Source organism: Excalfactoria chinensis, chromosome 9 (assembly GCF_039878825.1).
Source record: "Excalfactoria chinensis isolate bCotChi1 chromosome 9, bCotChi1.hap2, whole genome shotgun sequence".
NCBI lineage: Eukaryota > Metazoa > Chordata > Aves > Galliformes > Phasianidae > Excalfactoria > Excalfactoria chinensis.
The window spans coordinates 15311058-15317057 of NC_092833.1; positions in this window are offsets into that span (position 1 = coordinate 15311058).

The window sequence follows — 6000 nt, forward strand, 5'->3', positions numbered from 1 at the left end:
AGAAGGGACAGTGAGCACAAACCACAGTTAAAATCAGAAGACAGACAGACACACACAGCATTGTACTTGCAGCTTAACTGGTTCCTTATTCAGGGTCTAGATGCGATTGTACAGCTTAAATCCCAAAGGACAGAACAGCAGCAGGCTGCAGTTTTACATTTGCCCAATTGAACTACAACCGTTGTCACAAGAGCCAATTTCACATTGGCTGTTTCTTGCTCTTGTTGCAATTCATCACGAGAAGACATGAGATCTAAGATACCTTGGCCAGGCTCAGCCTGTGAATAATACAGCACATCGCTTCAACCTTTTCAGCTTGCTTTGTAGTGCGACTGGCCAACCATTGCTGTCCTCCCCTGTTAACCACCCCATTAACCTGAGAGGAAAAGGTGGAACGGACGGACAATTAGCCAGCAGAATACTGAAAAGGTTAATGCTGAGGCACACGGCTTTGGCTTTCTATAGCTTTAATGGTATTAGGATTCTTTCCCTTCCTTTTTCAAAGTCTGCAGCAAAGAAAAAAAGAAGAAACCACACAAGATGAACCTTTGTTCTCATTTCAGATTATAATCATGTAGTTCCTTTCAGATGTCACACTTGGATGATTCTAGTTTATGCGTGAATAAACTGAGAAGAATGTTTATTTTTACCCCTCTCAATATGGAGAATATTCAATTAGAGCAGTGAACTTTTGCTTTGAAGCTGGTCATTCTTGAGCAAAGGGAAATGGGAGAAAGTGGAGGTAAAACAGCTCCATGGGGCTGCCTGCCTCCGAGAGTCCCACTGCTGCAGCAACAGCTCTGTGAGTGGGACAGGGATCCTCACTCAGTGAGGGGGACCAAGGAATTGCCCTGCGCTGGGGGCTGCCCCCAGGATTCCTCTGGTCTGCCAGGGTGGGCAGACCTCATGTTTCTTAGGCACATCCAGAAGATAAGGCACAGCGTGTCCTGGGGAAGCCCTGGAAGCACCAGGTAGAAGCAGCCGCCCCACTTCCTAATGTTTCCCATTCACCTCTGCAAGAAAACTTCCAGTTTTTATATGGAAGATGAAGCTATTACGAACACCAACTGCATGCATCAGTATCAGAAAATGTTTGCAGAAGCCTTGCAGCCCAAAAAGCCAACTTCAACAGATCACATCACTTGTAAAGCTTTCCTCAAGGTGACCCTGCTGTGCCAGCCGTGATGGCATGGGATCCTCCTCTTTGCACAAACACACTACTTTGAGTTGCCAGTAATAGCAGTGATCCCAAATACCACTGCTGGGGGAAGTAGAGGCAGGGAGGTGGGGATGTCTGTGTTACCCATCAAAACTCCATGGTTTACATTTAATACAGTTACAGACTTGCAATAACGCTGACGCTTTCATTATTATAGTAACAACACAATCACTATTTTGCTTAAGGAGAAGAGTGATACTCAGACAGGAAGAATTACTAACAAAAAAAAGAATGCTTTAACTTTTAAAAATGACTTCAGTGCTTTCTCTCTGTATTACATTTTAAGTCCAGATGGGACCATTACGATCACCTACACGCCAAGAACTTGTACTTTTTGATATATGGGATCTCAAGTAACACGACACTTCTTTTGAGCCTCACTCCTGAGCATTACCTTTGATAAGACTTTCACAAACTACGTATAGAAACCCATCTTGGGTTTAAGTCTGGAAGAGAACCAAGTGTTGCAGCACTTAGTGAGAAAAGCAATAGCAGAGTTTGCTGGTTTACTGCCTGCCCATTACCCTACCCAATGCCATTCAGGACTAAAGGGAAAAACATCACCGCAAGAATTCCCAGCCTCTACAGCTCGTTTTTACAGTTGGCTATCCCAGGTTAAAACGTATCACTGATTAGGAGAGAAGTAATTCTGTCAAGAAGCAGATTAAATTCTAGTCCCTTGAAAAGACAAATGAAGAGAAAGAAAAAGAAAGACAGTCCATCACCACGTTTTGTTCCGGTGTTTGGGTGACCCAGAGAGCACCCATGGCAGTGAATGAATCGTCCCCTTCTGCAGATAAAGGGCTAAAACGCTCATTGTTCTGCGCGCTCGCTAAATGAGGGCTTAGGCGATCTGTAAGAGAATGGAGTGCCAGGAAACATGCTGAGTCGTTATACCGTCTTCAACAGCTTCTCTCGGAAGCCTCTTTTATAAGCTACGCAGCAGTAACTTTATTTTTGAAATATATTTATCTTCCACCATTGTTAAACGCGCCCTAAGGATCTTTGTTTTCCAGAGGGATGAGACCATCAGCTTCCACATATCAACAAACAAGAAAGGAAAGCCTTTTTTTTGGCAGGACAGGGAGCATCACTTGTTACGGGGGGTAAAAGCTGGAGGTGCAGAGAGCCGCATTCTGCCATTTAATTAGCAATCAGCAACGATCTGTCAGTCAGAACTACTGTAATTCATGAACTGTTAAGTCAAAGCAGAAATGGCAAGTAATTAGACTGTCTCCATTAGAGCTTCACTAGCACTCGCTCATACAGCAAGGGTTTCAATCTGAGGGAGAAATGGATGTGCAAAGCCCCTTAATATATTCAGCTTTTTAATTAGCAATCAGTGCTGATTTGCCAGCCATATCCAACTCTAACGCACGAGCCACTGAAACACAGGGAAAAGACAGATTTTCAGAATCAGTTCTGCTCATATTTACATCCTCTCCAGGCTGAAGCACAGGAGAAACTACTGAAATATCATCTCTGCCATCACAAAGCAACGGAAAGCACGTAAGAGTCTACACTTCAAGACAGCCAATAAGTTCCTGTCTGGGTAAAGACAGAAGCTGAATATTTATGAGCACATCAGTGCTGAGAGGTAGTCAGCATCTCCCAACGCTGACAAACAAGCATTACCATTTTTAACTGTAAGTGAAACAAAACCTCCGAGAGCTCACGGAACGCAATTTATATTCCAGTCGATCCTATTTTAGAAAGATCCATAAACAGATTGATGGGACACTTACCGGGCTGCCGCGCTGTCCTCGATCTCTGGATGAGGAAAGTGGTGGTGGAAGAGAGATGGGAAGAAGCCATCCTCAATCTGATCCTCACACGTGTAACGCAATGGAAAGCACAGCAGTAACAGCACAGGAGCACGATCCCAGGCCACAGCAAGCGAAGATTTGCTCAAATGCAAGAGCCGTGGGCGCGTAAACAAAAGAAAGAAGCTCCTTACTTTCAGAAGACCTCAAGTATACAGAGGTCTCCAGCGAGATACCCTCACCCCCACCGCCAACACTTAAATGAGGTCTGGGAAGCGGTGCATCCTGGCTCCACGTGTTCTGGTCACTTGGGTACACTGATTGCATGCAGCTGAGCTCCCCTGGGTCGGCCCTGCCTTCCCACCAGGTGCTCAGACAGTGCTTCAGACCATGACTCTGCATTTCTGCTACAAAGGGAAACATGAGCTGCCTTTGCAGGTGGAGCAGATTACAGCCTGCCTCTGGGCTGTGGTGGGCACTGCTTTATTTCACCCTAAAATGAGAAGGGCTTTAAGGAGCTCCTAGTAAACTGAGCAGCAAAGCTGGGATCTCCATTTCTCCAGCACGAGGCCAAAATCCACTTCCTCCCTGGCCATTAAGGCATCTGAGGTTCTGGAGGGTGAGGGCAAATGAGAAGTATGAAGACCTTCCTCTCTCTACCAATATTTATGTTAACATCAGAGCTTTAATTGTGTAACTTCTCAAACGTGAAGTGCCTGCATTGGGCCTCCCATAGCTCTCCCTGTATAAGATAAAAATAAAAGAACGTTTCACATCTCTTTGTAAGTATTTAATGACGATAAATACACGTGCATGCGTATATATATAAAACTCTTTTCAACATCAGAGGACGGCTTCCATTATAGTCCAACTCTAAAATCAGTCAATATATGAAACAGCTGATTAAAGCACCAGGGCGGCTTAAAGCAATTACAGATTGCAGGTAGAGTGGTAATTGCACTCCTAACTGCCTCAACTGGGCACATACAAATGCATAGTTGCATTTGTATAGAGGCTCTGATAGAATGCTCTGTGCCAGATGAAAATTCAGCCCTAAGTAGTAGCAATGTTCTTATCTAAAAATGACTTTTGTTTGCCTAACGTCTGACAGTGCTAAATCTATTTCACAAGATGTTTAATTCGTTTGTTTTCACGGCGTTCTCATTTCCATTCTAGCTCTCGATACCGATGGGAGAGAGCAGGTTTCTGGCTCTGCACTTAAAAAACAGTCCCAAGGCAAAGAACGTGGCATCAGTTTGCCTTCGCCTTTCCAATGTCAGCTGCGTAGAGCATTCAGCCAACATTTTAAGCTCTCAACAGCTTTTGTGCTTTTTAAGTACTTTCTAGCTAGCCCCTGCTTTGTCTCTGATGGCTGGCTTTCATAGCTTGTAAACAACCATCTCACAGAAGAGTTTTCAGTTCCTATTTTTGAAACACCAACTATTTTCCTGCGAAATACAGGTCAAGCCGTCCTGTTGAATCTGCAACACATTCAGAAACAGGTGCTCTCAAGCAGCTGTAAGCTCTCTACCTCCTTCTCTTTCAACAAAAACCTATAAAAGATTAATTGTCTCAGCCCATAAATGCTTTAATAGCTTTCAGTGCACATTTATGAATTATAGGTACAGCTTTGTGAAAGGCTGGGCTGCACAATCCCAGGCTCAGCCATGGAAGTGCCCGTGATTCAGATATCAGCTGAATAAGAGTTCAATCCCAACCTGCATTCCAGGCTTCCTGCAGGCTCTTGGCCAACTACTGCCTGCTTTTGAGTCTCAAGGGAGCTTTTGTGTTCGTTGCTGCTCTTTAATGAAGCAAGCAAAGACATTGTTTCTTCCTTACCTACCATCCTGCCCGGCTGTCCACACACAGCCTCCAAACTACCGCTTGGTAACACAGACTTAAATGGCTGTTCATAGTACAAGTAAACACCTGAGTGCTGCTGGTATTTTAGGATAGGCTGATAGCACAAACCATGATTGCATCACAATGGTATTGGCTGCACATTATTCTTTCAGCTTGCAAACGTGAGTTAATAACAGATACAAATTCAACACCACTGCTTTTGCTACTCATTAGTAAGAGTAAGGCAGCTTGTTACCTCAGCTTTTCCTTTATAAAAAGGAAGAACTACAGAAGGAATTACAAGAAACCAAGACAAGGAAAACCATTTTTCCATTTTCCTCAATTCACAGCCTAACAAACAGCAGGAGTTACAGAAATGTGCACTTCATACAAAATCCAGAGCACCTCACATGTAATAGATGTGCACGTGTGCACCTGTGCTTGCACCTGTGCTTGCTCTTAAAGACGGCAACAAGTTAAGCATCAGCCCAATTGTTGTATCCTTCATAGACAAGGACCAAAATAAATGAAGCAGGCTGACCCTTAGATGAAAGGGATCTGGTTTTTCCCTTCCTTGAGCCTGTGCAGAGGCTGCACCGCAATCAAACACTTCCTCAAATCTCTGTTTCATTTCTGGGTTGTGAACTAGTCCAGATGTCTTCATAGCAATGTTGAGCATTTCATTTTGAAATTATAGCAGCCGTCTAAGGCAGGAAGCTGCTTAGTTAAGACTGTTTCATATGCTATCAGTGGCACCAGCTCCTGCATTCACGCACTGATTGTATGAAGCTCCACAAGGCAAAAGCAGACTTTGTGTCAAAGCTGCTTCTACAGCTATACTGTCAAAAACAGTACTGTACAAAGTCAGAGAAGAAGTTTCGCAACCACTGGTCTATCTGGAATTTAGCAGGCTGAAGCTGCCCTTGCAAAGACCACAACAAAAGAAAACCAACACCTGTGGTTGATAGTCTTAGCATAGGATTTATTACATGGTTTCCTTCCTAGAGATACTTTGTTACATCAAGTCCAGTGCACATTTAGCTTAGATGATTGCTTTGAATAAGACCAAAGCATCCATGGATATATATATATATATGTGTATATATATATATACACACGCACACCCCTGGTGAAACAAGGTAGAATGGCAAACATTAAGGAAATAAAGATTCAGTT